The following is a 25,553-nucleotide window of genomic DNA, read 5'->3' as shown; positions in this document are numbered from 1 at the left end:
CATTATTAGGCCAGGCAATAAACATATTGAAAACAACATTCGCATCCCACAATTTACTGTACTTCGGAATAGGAGGATTGCAAAATTTTACTCCCTTTAAAAGTCCACAGATGAGTGGATGTTTTCACCCACTCGTTGTCTGTTAATGAGGAGATGATTAATTGAAATAGCGGATTTGTACAAGTGTATGGTTCAATATGTCTTGCCTCCACTAGCCTCAGCTGCCAAGAAGTTAACAATATAGACTATATCTGATGAAAAGGGATTGATAGATTTTCCCAAACACCAGCTTGCCCATAAAGATCAAGCTGATTTGGAGGCCTTGGTAGTACCTAGGGCCCAGGATTTAGTAATGTACTCTGAAGCTTCTGGCGAAATGAAAGAGAGAGACTGGGAGATCCAGCACTCTTTCTGCTTGGAAAATTGGGGGAGTTGTCTATAACACCAGGTGGTGAGGGAGACCCAACGGATCCTGTAGAGGTTTGGGAAAAGACAGTAGGAAGACTGGGTTGTTGATTGCTAATTCTAGAAGAGGAGGGAACTATACTTGTCATTGCCAGAATGGGATTACCAGTACTAGGATTAGCGTTGATATGTGGTCTGAGCTAGAGCCCTGTTGATCATCAAAAAGGGTGGAAAAATGTAGTTGATTGAGTGGGCCCAGTCTTCTAAAAAAGCTTGTCGGTAAAGCTAGGGGATGTGAATGCCAACTGAGGAATTGAAGGAGTTGTGAATTGAGTCTGGTGGCAAAAAGATCTATGTTGAAAGGTGCCCATTTGTTCAAAAGCGACCTGAAAACCGATGGATGACGTTTTTATCACATGAGTTGCATAACAGGCGAGTCAGTCTGATATGGTATTGAACTCTCCTGGTAAGAATTCTGCAGGTACTGAAATTTTGCTGAGAAGGCAGAATTCCCAAAAGCTCTTTACCAGTTCTGCAAGCGGCTTGGATCTGGTGCTGCCCAGATGACTGATGCCACAAACTATGGTAATATTGTCCATATGAAAGTAAATGGAACATTGCACTCCGTTTTTTACTAGGCTTTTGATTGCAGAGGAGCCTGCAAGCATTTCTATACAGTTTATATGCAACCTGGACTCCTCGTGTCACCATGTACCCCCAGTCGAGATTGGTACACAACAGGCACCCCCAACACATCCGACTTGCATCGGATTCTAACACAAGATCAAGGACAGACTCGAAATAGTCCTGCCATTCCAGGCATCTAAATAGTCTATCCTATAACTACTGAAAACCCATACAGATATGCCAATATTACAATAATGAAGCTAATGAAAGATGTGCGATACTTACCTTGACTGCGAGCAGCAAGAAACAAGGACTGTTCGAAGTCAAGTTTGGCATTATACATGTTACTCTTAACATTATTGTTCATCATTGTTAATACCTTTTTTCCCTTTAGCTAGTGTTCTCTATGCCTCATGGGAAGTGTCGTTTTCAAGCTCCTTGAATACTGCTGTTCAATAAAATGCAAGATTAGAGAAGCATAATGGGGGTCGCCGGTCTTTTAATAAAATTCAAAAACATTTAAAAAAAAGATTCACAGAATTCGACATTGTATGGTAGCACACACACTGTTACTGACATTACAAATGGAGGACATCCTTTCCTGCTTCTCTAATCTTATTGAAAAACATTTTACACAACTCTCCGTCTGTCTGATTACAGCCATACTTGGTCAACTGGATTAGAATTTTGTTATTTTGCAGGTATTGTCATGCAATTTATTTATGATTCCAATTCGTGGGCTGCTGTGTAAACATTCAGTTTAATGTTTATGCCAGTAATAAACTTGTAGGAATGCTTTAGATTTCGAGATTAGCTGTACTAATATATACTATGTAGGATGACTTATTAAAAGGAGAGAGGTCAGTTTTGGCAATGAGTTGAATATGAGGTCACAGTGTTTACTGTGCAAGTAGCTGGGACCTTAAGGCGTTAATGCCAGTTTTTACAACCCCCCTTTGATTTCAATATAGGCGTGCTTATTGCCAGTTCATACTTGTACTTAGATGTCACGATTATGTAACTTACTACCTGCCTCTGCAACCACTTTAACTGCAATGAAAGTTACTGACTGGCAATTCCTGTGCCACCTTAGACATTGAGATTCACTTGTTAATGCCCTCTAAGTCTACGTATAGGCCGCACATGTTGCCAGTCTCTACCTCCACATAGGAGTCAGTATCACATGCCACATTGCCTGTCTCGATAGCCCGTTACATTTGAGTGTAAGCTTCTCATAATGTGATTGGCCTCATGCTGGACTTCAATGTCGCATCATGCATTTGTCAACAACAGTAGCCGAAGAAATTCATGGAAGTCACACCTCTTCCTAGCATTAGAGTCCCATGAGGCAGTAACAACATATTACTCATGATAATGTCATAGCTAAAAGGTTTCATCACAGCTGCGCTTCTTGTCCGCGTCTAATTCCTCATAAATGCTTAATCTTTCCCGTTTGGAGGGAAGGGTGTATGCAGCACATAATACTCGCCACATATATTGTGTGAAAAAGGCCACTTTATTGAAACCGGTGCACATTATAAAATTACCCTGTCAAACCGCCTTACAATACTATAACCTCACTACACATGAAGTGTACTAATCAATGTCCCCACCCGTACTGATCCCCCCCCATATACCCACCCTGTAGCTAACTCCTTTAACAGTAGTGCATTTCAACATTACTAACTTTCTATTACCCCTACATCTCAAGACTGCCTGTATGTAATCAAATGTCCTAAAATGAACCTTGAAATGCCTGCCTGCCTACCCTCCTCTTGCACATGGTTCACCAGCTGCCAATGCCAACCAAACTTCTGCCAACTCCTGACAAACTTTCCGTGCCACCGCAGAGCACCTGTTCCTAGCAACAACGTACACAAATAATCCCTGCACATTTGTCTCAACTTCGTAGCCCTGATAAAAGAAAACAATTCCAAAGACACCCCTTTAAGCCAATAAATAGAGGAACGTGAGGGAGGGGGAAACTGTCTCAAAGCCTCCCTGCCACAAGCCCCCAAGTAACCTGAACTTAAAATAGTGGCAGGGAGCCCAAAATGACCCCATAACAAATTAATTGATCTACATTGGGCTACATATGTAGCCCTAAGCAAAATGGCAGTGGATGGAATGCACCCCCCTCCCCCCAATCTGCCCGGTATGCAGACCTCCCGGTATTCTCCTGCCCCCCTCCCCCCCCCAACTTTCCTTATGAGAATTACAAGTATGTTAAAACATCAACTTTTATAAATAGTCTAATCAAATTGTCAGTATGTGGCAGAAATCAAATTAAACTAGCTTACCCAAAAGATGTTATGATTGTGGGTCCATAAAATAACCATTTCAAAACAGCAGCTCCACAGTATTTTGATGTTCAAATCATTTTAATGGATGAAAGAAAAATATTAAAATTGTGAAATATGAAAGCAATTTTTATGAACATTATTTTCTACTTTTTCCTGTATATTAAATTACAGGTATAAGAAGATAGGAGAAAAAGGGAGTAGGGAAAAAAAGAAATAAAGGGGGAGTAAAATATTGAGTAATGGATAAGTTGTCAGTCTTCAATGCGGATGAAGCTAGATGTCAAACTTGTTTCACAAAATACAAATAGGCTTGAATTGTCCAACAGTTGGTTGTTGCAGCATCCAAGTGTAGAAGACCCACGCCCACCGGGAGTGGTATTTGTATTTATAATGTGTTATCCAGTGGCACAGAAAAGTTTTTTACATTTATTTTATGAACAGATAAGAGACAATACAAATGCATCAACATAAAATAAAGATAATCATAAGCCAAATAACCAGACCATAATAGCTTAAGCAGGTTTAAGAATTCATGTTAATTCAACACTAAAAAATGAATGAGCCTTGGGTTATGTAGAATTGCTTATGTTCAGTGGGCCTTTAGAACGAAAGATGGCAGCTTGTAGTTCAAAAGAATGCAACAGCTAACCTTGCCAATTCTCAAGCATAGGAGGCGCATTTCCGATCCATTCTTGTGCTATACAAGTCATGCAATGGTTATGGCCACAAACACAAATATAACATGGGTACTCAGTATGTTAGTATCAGTACCTAGCATGATGCAGTATGTAATAAAAATTACTTACTTTTTTAAGGCGACTAAAAAGTATTCTAGAAATATTTGCCTGGAACATCTATGTTTACATATAAGGCGTAAGAATCTTTCATTTAAAAAATGTATGTAGTGTATAATATTGTTCATTGATCAGTTTATACCGGTGCAACTTAAAACTAGTGCATATTACCATGTGATAACCGATATTAATTGCTATTAACTTATCGTGTCGGCAACTAGTACACCCTAGCCTCTTAGACCAGTTATCAGCAATATTAGTAAGATCATCAGCAGACAGCTCATTAAGTATACCATACAGTGAATTAATCCATGGTTGTAATGTAGTGTATCTTGAAATACTATTTAATTCCTCCCAATATTAGTTATTTCAGTTTGGTGAGATAGTCTCTTATCTGCATATATTACAAAACCTATATTTAGGAATTAAGAATTCCTCCTGTAAACCAGAAAATGAGCAGAGTATACAATCGGCAAAGAAAATTGTCTCATTTATTTATAAAGCAGGACACCTCTACTGGAATGAATACACAATTTCAATTGTTTTTCCAGCTTAGGCAGTACCCATTTCCAAAAGTGGTGGGTATTTGAGTATTTAAACACCAAATGAAGGCGGTCTCCCTTCTCGAGTTGCTTGAAAATGAGCCTTGAACGTTTTCTATAGTGTCCTTAGGGGACAATGGATGAGCATGAATCTGAATTGTGCAATCCTAGATCGATATCCCAGGTTTGCTTTCTATCCGTTCCATATTTTGCAAATGTTTGAAGCTGTATGAGCTTTCTTTGTCGCCTTAGAGATGAAAGGTGTTGTTTTGATAGTTGATGTTGGATAGGGTTTCATTTTTGTAAAGAAAGATTTATCTGAGGAGGTTATATTTTAATTTGAAGTTGAAAATAAGAAGGGTGTAATAGTTATTAATACTCAATTGATCCGATTTGATCATTCATTCATCCATCCATCCTAGGATAAATGTGATGTATTAATGCTTTTGTTTTGTTTTTCCATTGAAACCTAGAGTGTGAGTTGATAAAGCAGTTGATAATTCTTTTGTCAATTTGGTGGATTGAGTTAACAGTATCTGATGGATGCATTTTTCACTTTAGTAATTATTAGTGTTGATAGGAGCAAAGGGCTGAGCATGTCCCTCAATCTGAGCGACTGTTGTGTGAGGTTATTGTTTTGAGCCAACCACCTATTGCCAACTGTCATGATAAATGCTGATTGAGTGTTGTAGACCCTGCTAATTTCACCCTCCATACTTGCACCCTAGTGGAAGTATTGACAAAGTCCTCACTGTCTTTCTGGACAATCTGTGTTGCTGTGATATATATAATATTTAGCAACATGCTGCTGGCACTGGAGGTCTTGAATTGTTCCACTCTTTCTTGACAGATCGCAGTCAGTCTATTATGCTTGTTCCCCTTTTTTGGAATCTAACTGCATCTTGTGAGATCCTGCAGTGCTCTGCATTATGACTCTAGCTATTCAATCTGAAAGTTCTTCGTTTTGCCTTCCCCATTCAGTAATTTGATTTCCAACTTTATTTTTATGCCAGTGACTCTCAACTTCAGTTTATGCTCTTTGACCCTCATACTGACTACTTTACCCATAAATCCTGCCTAACAGAAGTGCATAAATGGATGCACTTGCATTAGCTAAAACATAATAAGGGCAAAATAAAGATTCTCTTTAAGGGTCAACAGAGATTGTGGACCCTTCTATGTGGTCAACTGACTTCCATCCATCTACACCCAGTCCAGTTGTTGAAAACCTGCAGTGAAAATCACCTCCAGCTTACAGCCCGACACTCAAGTTGAATTAGTTGTTTTCTCTTGCACTTTTTAACGTTTCAGTTTTGCTCAGCCTGACTCAGTTATTATCTTTGGGAAACTCCTGTATGTTCATAACTGAACACACGGGTTTTCAGAGTCCTTGTTATTGTTCTGCTAAATCGCTCCATCACAACCTTTACTGGCTTCCTATGAAATTCAGAATTTCATTCAAATTAGCCTGCTTAAGCCATTGTGCTACAACTGATTCAAGCTCCAAATTCATTGCTAACAGACTGGCTCCCTATATTCCTTCAAGATATCTCCGTGTCTCCGTCACTGGCCTTTTGAGTGTTCGATGCTACCCAAAGTCCCATCTAGAAACTCATTTGTTTTCCTTCTTTGCGTCCTTGTTTAAAAAGTTGATCCTCTTTGTTACACGTGGCGTCTTTTGGTGTGTTTTCCCTGAGTTTCTTGTTTTGTGACCTCCCGGTTCTGACTCTGTGTGTGCTGGCTTAGTGTTTCTGTGCACTTTTCTCACTGCTAATCAGTGGTAAAGTGCAAGTGCTCCTGTGGTAAAATGTGTTATGGATTAGTGTTTCTATGATTGGCCTGTTTGATTTATGTGTCAGTCCTTAGTAAAGTGCACTGTGTGTGCCAGGGCCTGTGAATCAAATGCCGTTGGTGGGCTGCAGCACGGGATTGTGCCACTCACACGAACGGCCTGTAAAAGGTAACTCAGACCCGCCATTGCGGAGTCTGTGCGCAGTTTGTAACTGCCATGTCGACTTGGCCAGTGCACACACTTGCCAGTCCCTCACCTTCCCTTTTCTTACATGTCAGCCACCCATAAGGTAGGCCTTAGGTACCCCTGTGGGCCGGGTGCAGTGTATGTGAAAGGTAGGACATGCCCTGGTGTGTGTGGCATGTCCTTATAGTGAACTACAGCCAATTTCGTTTTTCGCTATTGCAAGGCTACCTGTTCCCCATAGGACAGAATAGGAAGTTTGTTTATGACATCTTATAAACATAACTGGCCCGGGGAATTAGGTAAGAAAATAAAGTTTAGAATGCCTGAACTCAAGAATCTAAAGTTGCATCTTTTAGTGAAGGTTATTTTTACATTCTGTGTTTGAAAATACTTATTTTAGAAAGGAGGTAATTTCTTGCTCAGTCATCCCCTGTGCCTCTGCTAGAATGTGGATTGCCTGTCTGAGTTTTGGATGACAGAAAGCTGGGAAGCAGTAGTGGCTCCAGATAGTCTAGGTGGGTCAGGAAAGGGCTGAATAGACCTGGGCTGCAATTGGGGAAGGGGGAGGAGATTAACTGGCACCTCAAAGGGCCTGGTCTTCCTCTGACCATGCCGTCTCCACCTCTTGCCAGGAAGTCACACCAGAGAAGGCAGAACTGGTTCTCGCTGGGCACAGATACACTCTGCCTAAGAGATCAAAGGATTTTGGGATATAAATAGTGGGGCCCAGACCCCTGAACTTTATAATTCTTTTGGACCAAGAAGACTGCCAAGAAGAAGAGCCGGAAATGCTGTGAGGAGGAACTACCACTTTGCTGTGTGCTTTGCTGTGTTGGCCTGTAGTGGCTGCTTCTGTCTTGGGCAGTGAAAGGACAGGACTGAACTTTCTGCAATCTACTTTTGTGTGTTTCTCCAAGGGCTTGAGGTAGAGCTTGCCCCCTGTTCAAGAAGTCTCAGGATCAGCAAATACTTAACGCTTTCCTGCCCTCAGCACTGGGGACTGTGTTTTGTGCTGCAACAGAGGAAAAAGCAACCCGACGCTGCTGCCGACTCCGTGTCCTTAAGGCATCGCAGAGGGCACCGCCGCAATGCCGCACCTCGACCCTGGTCTCACCGATGACACCTGCTGACGATGCCACAGAGCCGCTGCTCGTATCGTGACCTCTGGGCAGCGCACTCCGCACTGCCTTGCTTCACGATGAGGCCTTGATATCCCATACGACGCCTCTCCACGCTAAAATCTACGCCGCTGCTTGCACCGTGGTTTGAGGGCAGCGCTCATAATGTTACACGATGCACCGCCCTCATCCCACACCGCAGCCTTAGCCTACCGATGCCGGCACCATCGACTCCAGTTTGTCATCAGCCGACAACAGCGCTAAAGCCACGACGACGACGCTGCTTGCACCATGACCTGCCAGCACCGCAACGAGCACCGCCTTAACCTCGCACCGCGACCCTGGTCTCACCGACTACACCATCTGACGCCGCCACCAAGCCGCTGCTCGCATCGCGACCTGAGGGTACCGCACGCCGCACCTCTGCACTTTGCACCGCTGCACCTGATGCCTGCCGATGCCAGCGCTCCTGACTTCAACAGAGGGGAGATGGACCTTCAACGCGTGTGACTTCAAAGGCCCGACGACTCCTGCACGACCCCCGGAACCAACTCCTGCGGACGCCGTGCTTTCGGAAGCTCAACGAGAGGTCGCCGACACCCTGTATTTCTAAAAGGTACTGTGTGCGAGTCTTTCCGACACCGTAGATGGCCCGCGTCGCCGCGGTCAGCCAGGACTGTTTGGATTTGTTTGCTCACGACGCCGTGATGGCCCTGGACAGACGTGAGTCCCTTGCTCACTTTGCCACTGGATTCAAGCAAGCCTGGCTGAAGACGGCTGAAATGCCAGAAACCGGTCCTAGGAAGCTTGTTTCCGGTCCAGGGAAGGCTTGGCTTGGCAGTTCGGGCTGGACTGTTCCCATGAGGCACAGGGTCAGACTGATTTGCATATGGCCATGTCTGAACTGGGGTGGCAGAGTGGGCTAAAGAACGGTGATGGATCAAACCCAGATCTGTTGACTGGGTGTGAGTGTTTGGTTCTGATGCTCCGTCCATCACCACCCCCTTTTGTACCGCAGTGTATATTTTTTTCCCAAGAATGCTTTAGTATCTTTCACATGCAATAATAATGTCTTTTAGTATGGGTGCCTCTTCTTCTACAGGGTGTCTGTCCTCCTTGTGATCTCTGATGTTTTGCAGTTAGCCTCCTACCTCTGTTTTTATTGCGTAGGAATGCGTAGCCATCCATTTTACACTGTTGAGTCAGTTTTCCACCTCGGTCTTATCACATCTTGTTTACGTGGGACTATCCAAGTTATTTGTGGCTATAGGCTTACCGTCAATGATCTTGATGCTATCCCAGGATAGGTTTCATATCTTGATGTGGTCTCTGTGCCGTCAGGATCAGGCACTCCTCGCTGCCTGCCAGGGAAAGGTCGGGATGGGATTCCTTGCGCATGTGCCCACCTCACATTCTCCCATCTCCACCTGTTGCCTTCCAACTCTCTCAGTCCCTAATGTCGAGCCTCTGTCTATGAGGCTTACTTTGGTTGTCCAGTTGCCTTTTCTGCACAGTGTCCTTGTCCAGTCATACGATTCGCTCCTTAAGCTTTTACAATCTGCTCCGCATAGGTATCATTTGAGGAGGCCAGGCCCCATCTGCTGTGTTCATGAAGGCTGCGAACTCTCGTGTTGATTCTCCCATTTGAATCTTCTCTTTATATGTTCTGTCCTTGCACACAAAACAGTGGGGCCTCTGCTTGTAGTGTCCTAGGCCTCAACAGTGTGTGCATTACATTTGTAAGTACGTGATAGGACAATTTTCACGTGGGGTACATCATTACCTCTGATTACACTTGCTTCTCACTCTCCTCAGTCGGGTGCAGGCAAATGTTGGATATAAGCACATCGGTGAGTGACTACCTCATTAGTGTCACCTTACAACCAAAATGTATCTGGAGCTCATTGCTATTCTGGCCCAGTTTGAGGCCACCTCATAGTATTTTATTTGTGTTGGTTTCTGGAGCTTACCCACTGCCCCTGCCAGGGTACGGGTCAGCCTCACCTCTCTTAATGGGGTAGTCCCCCTACCTCTTCTGTCTCTGGTCGAACCCAAAACGTAGTGTACAGGTCCCTCACAACAATTAATTGCCTCCATGTGACCTCTCCTATGGTATTCAAAGCCTCCTCACTCTGGCATTCAAAGCCCTTCATGCGATTGGCCCTAACTATCTGAGGAAGCGTATTGTTTTCTATGTGCCGCGGAGGCCGCTGAGGTCGGCGGACCGGGCTCAAATGGAGGTGCCTGTGGTCAGACGTGTTCGGATGGGAGGTCGTTCCTTCCAATACGTGACAGCTTGCTTGTGGAACGAGCTCCCACTCTCCCTTCGGAAAGTGAACAACCTCCTGGCTTTCAGGAAGGAGTTGAAGACTCTGTTGTTCACTAAGTAACCCGCTGTGACTGTAGTAGGTTTGTGCCTTTGGTTTCTTGTTTCTCTGGGCCTCTTTGCCAAAGCGCTGGGACACCCTTCTGGGGTAGCCGTGCGCTCAAAAAGTGCGGCCTAACATAACATAACAACATAACATTATTGTTATATCAAGGATTCTCCCATCTCACCTGGCACAGATTCAATGATCCGCCTCATCTCCTCTGTGAAGTCTTTGTCAGTCTCTCGTCAGTAGTAGGACAAGTGGCCAGCTCAATCTCTATCTCCGCTGGGGAGTACCTCCTGCAGCCAAAGGTTTTGGGGCCCCGGCCAGTTTCACCTCCACGATTTGCATGGGTGGACTATATTATGTGCACGGAAGAGAAAAGATCTACCTGACTTGCAGTGGGTGTCGATGAGGGCTCCATTCAGTCTCCAGCATGCCCGACTCCTCTGCCAGCTCCCTGCAACTGGGCTCCTTCGGCAACTACTCTGCCCAGCAATGTCGCATTATGCTGCTCTTTGTTAATCAGCCTCAGTTCTCAGAGATTCCATTGTCCTGTCCATGGGGTGCTCTCATGTACTTGTCTTTTCATTTGCGGGGGTTTTCTGCCTGATATGGTAAGATTCTTTTTTTTTTTTAACAATCTCATTTTATTATTTTTTTATTTTTATATATATATATATATATATATATATATATATATATATATATATATATATATATATATATATTCAATGAAAAAACCAAAGGTTTCACACATGTTATAGTTAGCTGGACATTTCACTCGTAAAAAACCAATGAAATTCCCCCGTTATAGTTAGTTCAGCTAACTATAACTCGCGCGCCCGCAATGCACTACTGATGACGTCACATATTACATCACTCATGACATGGTCAGTGACATCACTCATGACATCACTGATGACATCTCAAATGACATCACTGATGACATCATCCAGTGAATGTGTGTTTTTCTAAAAATTAAATATGTTTTATATATGTATATCTCAAGGTCGATGGAAGAATAAATGACTATATAAGTGTCTAAATTGATGATTTGTTTCTGAAAAATTGATTGTATAACTGACTGATTAAGTGTATCTTTTTGAATACATGGCTTAGTGAGTAATGTTTAAATGTGTAAATACCTGTATCAGTCTCTCACTTTGTATATAAGTGGCTGCATGGGTTGGTGAGTAGCTACATGAGTGTCTATATAGGTTAATAGTTGGTTTTTTGAGTATCAGTATGAGTGTCTGAGTGTCTTCATGGTGCGGTGGGGGGTATTACGTAGTGCATAGATGCATGAATGAGTGACTCACTGTTTGTATGTGTTGAAGACAGCATGTGTGCAGGACTGTATGGGTGGATGAGTGTGTGCATGGGTGTGTTAGTGAGTGAATGACTGTCTCAATAGTGTCTTCATAAGTAACTACATATGTTTTAAACTAGTATATGTGACTATTGTTGTTTATAAGTGAGTATATGTGAGAGTGAGAGATTGGAAGAGTTCCTGTATGAATAAGTATGTGTTTCTATAAGTGATTGTTCTAAAGACTAAGTATGTGTAAGTTTCTGTTAAAGTAAGTGTGCTGGTGTGTGTATAACTGTATATGCAAGTAAATGGATGTTTGTTTCTTTATTAGCATGAGTGACTATGTGTGTGAGTAACTCTATGGATGAGTGGGATTGTGTTACAGGTTGTTTAGGTGTATGAGTACATATGATGTGTGAGTTGTATGAGTGACTGTATAGGATTGTTGGTGGATGAGTGGATGTGTATGTGGATCTTAGAATTACTGTATAGGTTGTTGTAACTGGTATTGGTATGTCCATTGTTTTGAAAATTTTAATTTCTATTTTTGAATGTGTGTATCAAAGGTTATATTAGGGGAAGAGGAGGTCTGCCACTCTATCACAAGGATGATGTCATCAGTGATGTCATTAGTGATGTCATTTGAGATGTCATCAGTGATGTCATGAGTGATGTCACTGACCATGTCATGAGTGATGTAATATGTGACGTCATCAGTAGTGCATTGCGGGCGCGCGAGTTATAGTTAGCTGAACTAACTATAACGGGGGAATTTCATTGGTTTTTTACGAGTGAAATGTCCAGCTAACTATAACATGTGTGAAACCTTTGGTTTTTTCATTGAATTTCTAAGGTTTTTTAAATGCTAATTCCTAACTATAACGTGTGTGAAACCCATGGTTTTTTCAGTGAATTTCAAAGGTTTTTTAAATGCTAATTCCTAACTATAACGTGTGTGAAACCCATGGTTTTTTCAGTGAATTTGCAAGGTTTTTTAAATGCTAATTTTTTTTTTTCTTCTATTTTTTTTTACATATTTTTATTTTAATTTTCTATCCTTTTTTAAAGACTATGGTTAAATTTTTAAAATTCTATAATATGTTTTTTTTAATATATTTTATAAAATAAACATGTAAAATTTATTTGCAATACATTTTTTCCTTTTTTTAATTTTTTTTTTAGTACGCGTACCGTAAGCTTACGGTAAGCGTACGGTTTACGCAACGTCCGTAATTTATCTACGCTGTTTGCGTATATTTACGCAATTTGCGTAGCCGCGCGTACTCTGCGTGGGACGCGTACGCGTGTACGCTACACGCGCACATTACGCGGAAGTGTCGGGGAGTGACTGTTAAGCGCATGCGCGCAAGCGCGTGTCTTTTTTACGCGCATGCGTACTTTTGCCGTAAGCGCACCGTAAGCGTACGGTAGGTCATGTGATCATGAAACACAACTTTTGATTGGTTGAAACTACTTTCAGTTCTAGAACTCTCCTACACCACACCCATTCCCCTCATTTCTGCTTGTGATCCCTTAGGAGAAGGAGCTGGGTTGTCTTTGTGATACGATGGCAGAACAGCAGAGCCCTTCTGAGAGTGAGGCTAGCAGCACTACCTTGAGGCAGAGAGCGAGGAAACAAAAGACCTCTTATGTATGGGATTATTTTACTTTTCCTGAAGGCCAGCAAAAGGTAAATGCACCCTTAGTAACTTGTAAGCTGTGTAAGCGTGTACTTTCAAGAGGTAATCCTGACAGGAAGTATTCCTTTGGGAATCATACCATGATGAGACACCTCAAGGATGTACACAGAAGGACACATGCTCGACTTACTGGAGGTAACCCTTCAGTAAGTCAACCAAGCACATCCACAGCAGCTCAGCCTGGACCATCATCTGCAGGGCCGAGTCCTTCTTCTGCAGGTCAGGTGAGCCCTTCATCTGTGGGGGGAGCATCTCCTTTTGCTGGCCCTCTGGAAATTAACCCTCGGTTTCTGAGGGTTGATATTCGATGCGCCTCTTGTCATGATCTAATTTGTCATAGGGAGACCAGTGTTTCCCTAGTGAACAACAAAATAGATCAGCACACTTGTCGCAGAGACTAATTTTCCTAATCTTTCTTTCCTCTGTCCCTGCATGAACACAACGGCTCTTTTAAGAGCCAACCTTATCTTTCATCTTTTTTTTATATATGTTTTTAAAAACTTTTTTTTTTTTTTTTTTTACCGTACGCGTACGGTGCGCGTAATTTTTTTTTTTTTTTAAAAAAAACACTAAAAATCAATTATCACATTACAAGGTCCTTGAGAGACTGCAATTAAAAACTGAAAATGTGATTGTAGAGAAGTAGAAAAAAAGGAACCATGATACTATTGACTTACCATACCCGCTCAAAAAAATATTTATTCATTTGTTTTTTTTAAAAATTGCTTTAAAAATGGTTCTAGGTTTTGAAAATTTTCTATATCAATCTGAAAAAAAAGAAAAAAGTATTAATATTTTTTAAAACATTTTATAATACAGTACACATATTTACATATTTATCAAAAAATATTTTTGCCTTATTTTTGCTGTTTTCAGAATATATTGCATTTCACTATAAATTGTGAAAGCAATTGCATTCATCATTTAACAGCGGGCAAAAAAAAAATAACAATCTCAAAGATTGTATTAAAAAAGCCCAGAATCTCTTTTTACTTAAACTTAACAATATAGAAATGCATAATATTCTAAAAAATATCATCTAATATCAATACTTATTTCTTTAAAATACCGTCTGATATTTTTGTTTCAGAAGTATAATCACAATATTATATCTCAAATAACTCCACAATACATCTGGTTCCATTTTCTTTAGGCCAAATAGTAATTTTAAAATTCTTTTTTGATTAAATTTCCAATGGTAATCCAATAAAATTCTAAAGTTTAATTTGTACAGATCTCACCGATTCTCTGTAACATATTGGTTCCCGAAAGATTTATTAATAATTTATTAAGTCCACAATAGAATTGGTTACCTTTCCGCATGGCCAAATAGTAATAGGATAAGCAGCTGGGTGTGTGCTAAGAGTCTGCTTCTGCACCAAAAAATGGCTCCCCCTTTTTCCTACTAATGCAACTGTGAAATCACCAGAGCAATACGCAATAAATCTCTGCCTGTAATTCCTATTTGCACACAGAGTCATGTTTTCACATTAGTCACAAAACGAAATTTCTTTGCCAATTTGAAAGCACACTTACTGCTCTTTTTTTTGGCAAGTGATAATCACTTTTACAGACTGACACATTATGAATCCACTTTTCAGATTTTTTAAAAAGCCCATGTCCAGACTGCTTTTTCAGACCACCACCATGTGTATCCTGGGTGACTGCCTACATACCAGCAAGGGCAACCAGCCTTAGTGATGCTGAATGTATTTGCATTACAGACTGAAACCTCAAACCCCACTCGCTTGTAAATACTGTGCATGATTATACATGGAAAGCAGCTGGGTGTGTGCTAAGAGTCTGCTTCTGCACCAAAAAATGGCTCCCCCTTTTTCCTACTAATGCAACTGTGAAATCACCAGAGCAAAACGCAATAAATCTCTGCCTGTAATTCCTATTTGCACACAGAGTCATGTTTTCACATTAGTCACAAAACGAAATTTCTTTGCCAATTTGAAAGCACACTTACTGCTCTTTTTTTTTGGCAAGTGATAATCACTTTTACAGACTGACAGATTATGAATCCACTTTTCAGATTTTTTAAAAAGCCCATGTCCAGACTGCTTTTTCAGACCACCACCATGTGTATCCTGGGTGACTGCCTACATACCAGCAAGGGCAACCAGCCTTAGTGATGCTGAATGTATTTGCATTACAGACTGAAACCTCAAACCCCACTCGCTTGTAAATACTGTGCATGATTATACATGGAAAGCAGCTGGGTGTGTGCTAAGAGTCTGCTTCTGCACCAAAAAATCGCTCCCCCTTTTTCCTACTAATGCAAATATAAAATTACCAGAGTTGTACACAATAAATCTCTGCCTATATTTCCCAACATGTGTAACCTGGGTGACTGCCTACATTCCAGCAAGGGCAACCAGCCTTAGTGATGCTGAATGTATTTGCATTACTGAGTCCAACCTCAAACCCTTAAACTATTCTTTTTTTATACCAATATACCTTAATTTATCGTGAAAACATAGTCCATATTATTTTACATGTTCCTCACATTTAAATTTCTCCCAAAACAGAAAATAATAAACACAACTTCAACAAAAAGAATTACATTTCTATTATTCATTTCTTAATTTACCATATACATCTCCTCTCAAACTCTAAACTCACCTTTAAAATTAGTTAGTTGTGAAAGAAATGTGGCACTCAAACAGCAGATTATCAGAGCCAGGATCTCTGTTCTCTACACCTCTCTCCTCTCAGCAGAACCAGATAATGGCAAAGTTTCCCTCTATTTTTCCACACATATACATGTAAGTTTCAAATCTCAGTGCTTCCCCCTTTTTTTCAAATGTAATCACACATTTCTATTGGTTGAAAACCAACCCTTTCCCAAAAGTACCCTTCCCCCAACTTGACTTCTGCCTAGTACCCTTCCCCCAACTTGACTTCTGCCTGCTACCATAGCAACAGCTCATGGAACACTGCTGTGTGGAGTTAGGTCAGAAGTTCGCCAAACAATGTTTCAATTCCACAGAGCAAGAGTGCTTGACTTTTCAAACCTAACAGCAAATCCATAGTACTGTTCTTTGGTAACACATTTTTCTGTACCAATACAAAACATGCTTCTATAAATTTACACATACAGCCTAGTTTGTAGTGTAGAATGGTATGAAACAGCCAATCAGTTCTTTTTTTTTTATAAAAAAATATGTATGCCTCCATTTCCAAACTGTCTTTCATTTCTTTTTACCATTCTACTGAATTACACCTCCTGAGTGCATCCAGATCTCCTTTGAAGATGTTCACAGTGTGGATTGTAGGACACAGCTATGTCTTCTGGAGTGAAAAGTTTGCAGAGAAAACAGGTATGGTGAGAGACCTTGCTTTGCCAAATGTAGACATTAAATGGATTGGTCAGAGAGGGTTAAAGTGGCACCAATTGATGCCATTGGTGAAATCCTTCATGCAAATCCAACACCCTGACCTCATAATAGTGCACTGTGGTGGCAATGACCTAGGCACTTTGACTGGGGTAGGTCTGGAAATGCTTATGAAGGACACCTTTGCACAACTGTTTTCACTTTTCCCTAAAACTGCCTTTGTGTTTTCCAACATATGCCAAAGGCAAAAATGGAACTGGTCCAATCATTTCTGTCCGCAGATTGACAAAGCAAGAAAGCACGTCAACAAATCTGTTTCTGCTTTCCTCCGTGACTATGGTATGGGTTCCATTTACCACAACAACTTGCGTTACGACATGCAAGACATTTATAGAGGAGATGGTGTGCACTTCAATGATGAAGGGAACAGAGTCTTCCTCTTGAACCTTAGACTCTGCATCGGTACTTACTTGTAGGTACCACTAAAAAACTAACTTCATAAACACAACGGCTCTTTTTAGAGCCCCCTAATATCTAAACTCTTAAATCTGCATTTCATTTCTTTTTTTTTTTTTTTTTGTTACCGTACGCTTACCGTACGCGTACCCCGTGATTTTTTTTAAAATCAATAAATGTTTTCTTTGTACTTTTCTGTCCTTCTTTGACCCCCTCACAAATGTAAGGGGGTCTGTAACTCTCCTCCTTGCCCCCTTTTCTTGTTATCACTCTTTTTTTTTTGAGTGAAACACACGAAATGGCGGCCGCCGCTTCCTGGTTTCGGCCGATTCGAATGTTTACTAAGATCTAAGAGCCAATCAGAATCGCGCTCGCGCACGCCACCGTACGCGTACGGTAAGCGTACCGTAAGCGTACCGTAAGCTGGCTCAGATATATATATTGATTTAAAGGCTATTTTCTCAGAATCTACTGAACAGATTTACACCAAACCTACAAAAGGCACTTCCTTGACCTGAGGACTACCTCTCTGCCAAATTTCTAGTAATTCTGTTCAGCCGTTCGGGCTGTAGCCCTGTCTAAAGGTCCTATGGAAAAATGCATGGGAAAAACGCGTTTTGGGACCCCCCTTTTATCTCAGCCCCCGCTTGACGAATCCCCCCGAGACTTTCAGGGTAGGAGCGGAGCGTAGCGCCCCACCTATTTTGAGAAATTCGCAAGGATTCGTCGACCGGCGCCAAAGTTATTCAAAATAGAATGTTGCGGATTTCCTATGGAAACGTGGTCCTAACTATAACTACCTACTGGCGACCGCCAGTAGGTAATATATATATATATATATAGGGGGGAAAGTTTACAGGGATGTTATGGTTAGGTTCAGGTTTCACTCAGCAGTTATAGTTACTTGACCTAAATATAACCTACACCCCCGCAGTGCACTGCTAATGTACTCATGACATTGTCAGTGACAACACTGATGAATCTCAAATGACATCACAGAACCACTCACACCCCCATACAGCCCCCTGCATTAATTTAACTTCACTTGCCTCCGGGAGGTGGCTATCTCCAGGGCGCCGGTGGGCCCAGCAGTCCTGACTGCACACGTTTGATAGTGCCCCAGGGACGTAGCAGTCCCCGGAGCTTATGATAAGCCATAGGCGGTGGGCCCCATGCACCCCCCTCCTTTATGTAAATGCTCAGGGGCCAGGTCCCGGGGGCTCCACATTACAGAAGATTGGAAGGCCGTGCTTCATTTTTTAAACCTTTTCGGTGGGAGGCGTGGATCTAGCATGACTCCTGTGAGAAAGTGCCATCTTTCTTGCATGGTATGCCCCCACTTTTTGCTGAATTGCTGAATGTACTTTGACTGAGTGTGCCCTGGACTCCTGCCAATCAGGTGCCCAGGGCCTATGTTCCTTCCCTAAACACACAAAACCCAAATTGGCAAATCCTGGCCCCATGTCAGCCCCTGGTAAATGGTACCCTAGGTACCCAGGGCCCTGTGACCATGGAAGGCCTCTAAGGGCTGCAGCACTCATTGTGCCACCCTTAGAGGCCATGTACCCTTACACACACACACTGCCTTTGCAGGCTGGGTGTCTGGGTGCAAGACAAAACAAAGAGTCGACATGGCACACATCCCTGTGTGCCATGCCTATCACCTACACTGCCATGGCATATATCAGCCACCCCTCTAGCTGGGTGCCTTATGCCAATGGTGTGGGCACAGGAGCAGGAGCTCTGTGCCCCTACAGTACCCAGGTCCATTCCTGGGCACTGTAAGTGCAGTGCTGCCATTTAAGAGTACATGGTGCTGAGAGCTCGTCAAACACGAACTCCACAGCACCATAATGGCAACACTGAAGATTGAGAAGTTTGGTATCAAACTTCTTAGCACATTAAACCCACACTGATGCCAGTGTGAGATTTAATGTACCAAGCACCCCAGAGGGCATCTTAGAGATGCCCCCTAAAACCTAACCTACAATCCACGTCTGTTCTGAGGCTGCCCAGGCTGCCACACAGCAGACATGTTGCTGGACCCCTGGGTAGGAGAGCCCCTGCTCTCCTAGGCCTGCAACAATGCACATCCTGGGCGAGGTGCTAACTCTCCTCCCCCAGGATGGGCAGGGGGAAGCTTCAAAGGCATGCCGCCTCTGTGAGCTTCCCCAGGCCACTGCAACCCCCCACTCTAGCGGGAAGCTTGGCCAGAAACCCCAAATAAGGACAGGGGATGTGCCAGTCTGCCAACCCCACCCCTCAGGTGGGGGAGGCGAGGTGAAGCACATCTCCGGGCTCTCGCCATCTTGAAGATGGGAAGCCCTACCCCACCAGGACTAGGCTGCTGCCCCCCTCCCACAGGAGAGAGGCAGGATAGGGGGTGTACCCACCCCAGGACAGGGACCCATTGGTCCCTGCCCTTCACCTACCTGTAACGCCCCTAAATCTAGTATTTAGGGGCACCCTGAACCTTCCTTCCCCAGATTCCAGATTCCAAAATCCGAAGAAGAGCTAGAAGAAAGAAGACCTGCCCAGCAGCTGCTAAGAAGAGGAAGATACAAACTGCCTTGGCCCCAGCCCTACCGGCCTGTCGACCCTCGAACCTGCTCCTGCTCCAACCCGGCATCTCTTGTGGCCAGCAACCTCACAAACCCCGGAGGACCAGGCTACCTTTTGACTCTAAGTCCCTGGGACTCCCATGAGTAGAGGCTCTACTCAAAATCTACTTCCAATCCCTGGCAGCAGCCCGGAACCGCGAACCCAGCACACTCTTCACCAGCCAAGCCTGGCCTGAGCCGGAGTGAACAAAGACCACGAGGACGACCCCACGGCGACTGTGACCCCGAGTCCGGCACCCAAGGACCTCCTTTGACACTCCTGAAGAAGCCTGCAGCCTCAGAACAAGGTGCCCCCCAACCGCGATCAACAGAGGGTAAGATTTCCCGACACCAAAAGGCACCCCTGACCCGGCACCCCACGCTCCCCTGTGCCCAATCCCGGGGGTACCTACCTATCCTCCAACTACCCAACTTACCTCTCGAAGTGGTGGTGGCAACTGAAGAATCCTCGTCCCCAAGCTTGCAGTCTTTTTCTAAACCAGGGATTTCCCATTGTAATCAATTGAGCGCCCGAAGGCTCAAATGCACCCTGCACCCAGCCGCCCGAGTGGCCCTGGCAGTGCAACCTCTACACCTACCTACTTCCCCACTTGCCCTGAGTAAGTGACCAGGAGCCCAGCTCCCACAGCCGTGTGGCCTGCTAGTCAGCAGCCACCAACCAAGGCCCCCCTACCTCTCATAGGATAACATTGGGCCTAACTCTCTCTGCACCCGGTCGCCCTTGTGCCTCTGGGGGTGAACTAACTGTACCTACCTGACCCTGGGAGATCCCTGAGTCTAGGCCCAGAACCTTAACTCTGCCAGTCGAGTACTTACCTTTAAACCGATAACTCAATTTTCTCCATAGGGTAACATTGACTGGCTTTTTTCTGAAATTTCTTCTGTGTGGGCTTTTCAAAACCTAAAATATTCACCCAAAATCAGCCGAGTAACAAAAACAAAAATACTCATCTGCTCTTAGGTGAACTCCCAGTGCTGGATCTTGGTGCCCAGCACTGACTCTGAAAACTACTTACAACTGTACTTACCAGTAACCCAATTATCTTCCATAGGAAATCATTGACTGTTTTTCTGTGAAATTTCTTCTAAGTGTCGATTTCTGCAATCTTTAAATATTCTGAAAAAAACCGTAGAATATCTGAAAACGTAATTACTTACCTGTTTTGGATAAAGGTCCCAGTACTGAGTCTAGGCACCCAGTACTGGATTACAAAAGTAACGAGAACATACTATACCTGCAACTTGAATTTTCTGCCATAGGGAATCTTTGACTGTTTTCTATGAAATATTTTCGAAGTGTCAACTTTTAAAATAGCAAAATATTATCTAAAAATCATCACAGTAATTAAGTCGACTTTTATCACTTGATTCCAAGTACTGACCCAGCACTGAATCTAGGATCCAGTCCTGGAATTCCAAAAGAAATCCTAAAAGTAATCTGTGGCAAATAACATGAAACTTCCATTGAACTCAATGCATTATTGTGTTTAAAATAGTGTTGCCTATTGCAACCCCTTGTAACTGTTTACAAAAGTCAATTGCATATTGCAAAAGTATTTATATAAAGCATCTCATTCTGAGAAAGTATATTTTAATTCCAATTGTTGGTTCTAAAATAAAACAAGCATATATTTTTTATATATAAACCATTGGCCTAGAGTTCAGTTATTGAGTGTGTGAGACCATTTGCTGACTGAGTATACAACAAATGCTTTACACTGTCCTCTGATACTGCCTTACTGCTCGACCAAGCTACCACTTTAGAGAGTAAGGTTATATCTAACTTTAGCCTCTGCCAAGCCTCTGGGGACTGTGGACTCTGTACACCCTGTACCTATTTGGGAACAGTATATACAGAGCCACTTTCTCACAACTCCCGCTGAAACTATTTTTGAATGCTTTGTTTTGCCCTATGGGGTTCCTGCTGGAACCCCCAAGAGGCCTAAAGGGTCAATATATTCCCACTCGGCCCACTTCTCTTTTTCTTTTACATTTTGTTGTGGGACCCATCTCAAGCCGAGTCTCAAGATGGCTGTCAATACTTCCTGGTTTGAAGTGTTGGCAGCAAACATAATAGGATGCTGGACGGAGTACTGAAACTTTTCAGACACTCACCCCCAGTCACTGATCTGGGTTGAATCCATGTTTTCTGCTCACTAAGCAACCCCAGTTTGGACCCAGCCATATGCAAATCAGTCTTGACCCAGCTCCTCATGGGAACAGTCCAAAGTGTGTGTGTGTGTGTGGGTGTAGGTAGGATATCCGAGTGCTTTACAATGAGAGCACAGAACGAATAAAACAGTTAGCATAGTATAGCATACAAAGAATCAACAAGTTTTGATAAAGTTCGGAGGGTCGTAGGTGTGAGGATTGTTCTGAGGAATAGGTCATATAGGCGAAGTTGTCCTTAATGGGAGAGAGGAGGCAAGTTTAAGGATGTAGAACTGGAATGGTACAAGGGAGAGTTTACGGGAGGAATTTGCACATCAGGAATGATTTTGCTTCCTTTTTGAACAGTGGGGTGAAGGAGATTTTTCTGATGTATGGAGGAAGCGAATTCCATATTCTTGGTGCTGCTCCAGAGAATGCTCTGTCAGAGGATTTTTGCTTGCTGAAAGGCGTGGGTTTCAGGAGTAGATTATCGGCGCTCCTAGAATTTCTTATTCCTCCAGATAAGGTACGTTTTTGGGATAGGTATTGTGGTGTAGCGCTTTGTGAGTGATGCATGCCATTTTTAGATGGATTTGAGCTTCATAAGGTAGCCAAGTGAGTGGTTTTAGGTGTGGTGATATATGGTCAAATTTCCTAGAACCTGTTAGGAGTATTGCTGCGGCGGTGAGACAGGCTCTTAAACGGGTAGTTGAGATTTTGGGAACCCTGAGAGGGTGGTGCATCCGTAATCCAGCCTTGAGATGACTAAGGACTGAACTGCAGTTTTGAGGTCCGGGTTCTCGATGAAAGGTTTAATTTTTCTAACATAGCTGAGGTGAAAGCATGCGTTTTTAGCTAACAGGTTGATGTGTGTTTGCATGTTAAGGTTCTTATCTACTGTAATTCCAAGTGATTTGGTGGAGTCCACCAGAGTTGGCATGCAATTCAGAGCAGTGATCAACTTGGTCAATTCCTTTGTCTCCAGGGAGTTATTAGGGGGAAGATTAGAAGAAATTCCGTTTTTTGCGAGTTTAGCTTGAGGAAGTTAGTCGTTAACCAGTGGACGGTCTTTTCGAGTGCTAGATTCATCGCCTTTATGTCTTCAATGGAGGAAATTTTGATGTAAAGTTGAGTGTCGTCCGCGTACATGTGGTAGGCGATTTTTGCCTGCTGTAGTAGTTCGGTTAGTGGTTTGACATATAGGTTGAATAGGGTGGGGAAATGGGTAGAGCCATGTGGTACTCCTAGAAGGTTCCGTGAGGAGGGAGAAAGATTTTTGTTCTTTATGAATGATTGCATTCTGTTTTCGAGAAAGGATTTGAATCATTGAAGGACTGTGTCAGATAAACCCATCCTAATTTCCAGTCTTCTTAGAATTTTGTCATGATTTACTGTGTCGAAGGCTGAGGAGAGGTCGAGCAGGACTAGTAGGCAGGTTTTGTTGCGGTCAAGAGCAAGGAGGGCGTAGTCAACTATATGCAGAATGGCTGTTTCTGTGCTACGGCCGGGTCTGAAACCCAATTGGTGGATGTTCAGAAGATTGAAGTCCATGATATATTAGTTCAGTTGTTGCGGAACACATTTTTCCAGGACCTTGGCTAGCATGGAAATGTTGGTTATGTGTCGAAGTTATTGGGGTTGGAGGTGTTAGCTGTCGGTTTCTATAGTATAAGGGTCACTTGGCCCGTTTTTAGGCAGTCCGGGATGTGACCTTGTGCTAGCGAGGCGTTGATGATTTTGGTCGAGAGAGGAGAGATGACTTGGTAGATGTGGGGAAGTCTATTTGAGGGGACTGGGTCATTGAAGTGGTTGTTGAGTTTGATGGTTGCTAAAGTTTTGGTGTTGTCATTGAGATCGTAAAGTTTGAAAGTGGACCAGTGAGACTTATTTTTGGGCAAAGGTAACTCATGTTGTTCAGCGATTTCAGTTTGAATGATCTTTGGGGTGGCTGAGTTAGTTGCTGCCGAGTTAAGCTCAAGTTGGAGGGAGTTTGTTTTTGCTGTGAAGAATGAGGAGAATTCTTCACTACTACACTGAGATTTGGAAGTCAAGAGTGAGGAGTTGGCCAATTTGTTAGATTGTTGTTTAAGAATTTCAAAGAGTTTCTTTAGTCTATTCTTGGCATTGTCAAGTTCTGATCTAAAGAAGTCTTTTTTAGATTGTAGAATACTTTTTTTATAGGAGTTTCTAGGTTTCTGGAGTAGTTTAAGATGGAGGGGGTAGGGATGTTGTCTCCATTTCCGTTCTGAAGATCTAAGTTTGCGTCTTTCTTCATTCAGGGCTCCGTGGAACCATGGGTTTTTATCTTTGACTGGAATTCTTTTGAGTTTTGGTGGAGCAGCTTGGTCCAAAACTTTGGTCACCGTGGAGTTGTAATGAGCGGTGAGGTCATTGACGCCTGACATGTTTAGGCTTGTTTTGCTGCGGGAAAGTTTTCTTGTTGGCGGAGGGAATTTGGAATGTGATAATGTGATGGACTGACCAGTCACAAGGGGTGATCGCAATAGATTAAATCGTATTGTTTTTTGGGCTATATATAAAATTACTATTCTTAACTCAACAACTATGTACCATGAAGCTGTGTGTCATCAAGGTACATAGATACGGAGCTAAATGTTGCAAATCTATACAGTATATATGTTTTTCGATATCCTTACAGCAGTATATTTACAGAGTGATATTTGGAACTAGACATTCTGGTAGTATACCTTAGTGGCAGTATGTCTGTGTAGATCCTCTACCGTGGTTTTCTATATGGAGGCTGGACAGAGCTGATGAACACAGAGATGTGGGAACATATATATATGAATGGGGTACCCGGCTACCATTTGTAGTCCCGGGCGATATTTTCCATAGTACTTATCCCCTGAAAGCGGCCAGTAGATGAGGGGTCCTGGATAAGAAATCTCCTTTATCGACAAACGTGGTCAGAAAAGAACATTTAGTAAGGGTAGGAAATGTGTCAAACTGTAATTTCCTGTGATTGGGAACTATGTATGGCTGCAATCCCTGGTGGATTACGAAACTATATTTGCCTACGTCTGGCTCTGACCATGTTTTACAGTGGTTCCTTACCCAATAAATTGCTTCATGCACAAAATATTATGTGTTGTACTATTTCTGTTGGAGACACCTGCATTCTAACCTGTACATAGGTCCCTTTGGTGTTTTATTCGTCTGCACTGCTGCTTGGGACCCGGCAGATATGTATTTTACTTCTTCAGTGTCGTGATTGACATTGTATTTGTTTTGTGGGACGAACCCCCTAAAGAAGTCTATGCTTGTAGGCAGGGTGTAAGTGCATGACAAATTATATTTCTGTAGTTTAACCAGAAGGCTCCCGTTTCCGTTTGAGCAATAGGATTGGAATATTGACATAGAAATGCTGTGATGTGACCTGCCTGTGCTGCTGTAGGAAAACACAGCCACCGGGCACGCGCTGGGAAATCGAATTAGTCGAGACTCCACCACACCCAGGAGTCATGGGCAGAGACGACGGACTCTCTCTGAAGTCTCGCCCTCCCACACAATAGCAAACGGCCTCACAAAATCGATTTTCCTGCTCTGCCACCTTAGTTAAACAAAAGACAAGTAGCATTTAAGGTTGTTTAAATGTCACAGCATAGTCCTTATAGTCGAAAGGCTGGCCAATGAAAGACTAGCTTCAAAGCAGTTTGGGGGATGTCCATGTCCCAAACTGACTCGGGCCTATGAAAAGCGAGCAGGGCTGGGATGAGCCAGTGTTACGCGCGTCTGAGTAGCTTCCGTGCCTGACATGTAATTAACTTTGCCCCTGTCCCGTCAGTGTTTACTCCCTTCACCCGATGCTCCCC

At 43.0% G+C, this 25,553-nt stretch overlaps 1 protein-coding gene across 7 annotated transcripts in view; it reads left to right on the top strand.

The window, feature by feature from the left end:
- AP3B2 (adaptor related protein complex 3 subunit beta 2) overlaps positions 1-25,553 on the top strand; it is a 405,963-nt gene that overhangs the window by 133,543 nt on the left and 246,867 nt on the right. The window lies entirely within an intron of this gene.

Source organism: Triturus cristatus, chromosome 3_1 (genome assembly GCF_964204655.1).
Source record: "Triturus cristatus chromosome 3_1, aTriCri1.1, whole genome shotgun sequence".
NCBI classification, from domain to species: Eukaryota; Metazoa; Chordata; class Amphibia; order Caudata; family Salamandridae; genus Triturus; species Triturus cristatus.
The sequence above is the reverse complement of the archived record's forward strand: the minus strand, read 5'-3'. Positions and strand labels throughout refer to the sequence as shown.